Source organism: Rhopalosiphum padi, chromosome 1 (genome assembly GCF_020882245.1).
Source record: "Rhopalosiphum padi isolate XX-2018 chromosome 1, ASM2088224v1, whole genome shotgun sequence".
In the NCBI taxonomy this organism is placed as follows: domain Eukaryota; kingdom Metazoa; phylum Arthropoda; class Insecta; order Hemiptera; family Aphididae; genus Rhopalosiphum; species Rhopalosiphum padi.
The window spans coordinates 28,424,543-28,424,820 of NC_083597.1; positions in this window are offsets into that span (position 1 = coordinate 28,424,543).

The following is a 278-nucleotide window of genomic DNA, read 5'->3' on the forward strand; positions in this document are numbered from 1 at the left end:
TGTAAATTGTAAGGTAAGCCAAAATCATATTTTAAGTTAAAAATATTTAACATTATAATTGATATATTCAGAATTTAATTCACACACACATCCGATCTGGGTATATTATTGCCCTTAACTTAGACAAAATATTAATCATCAACAATAATAATTTATTAGCCCAAATACCTCGTGGACTGAAGATTTGTGAATAGATCTTTCAACATAGTTATACTTAAAACAAGTTTAAAAAAATAAGGTAGTCGGAGAAAAATTATTGTAAGCAATATACAAGTATA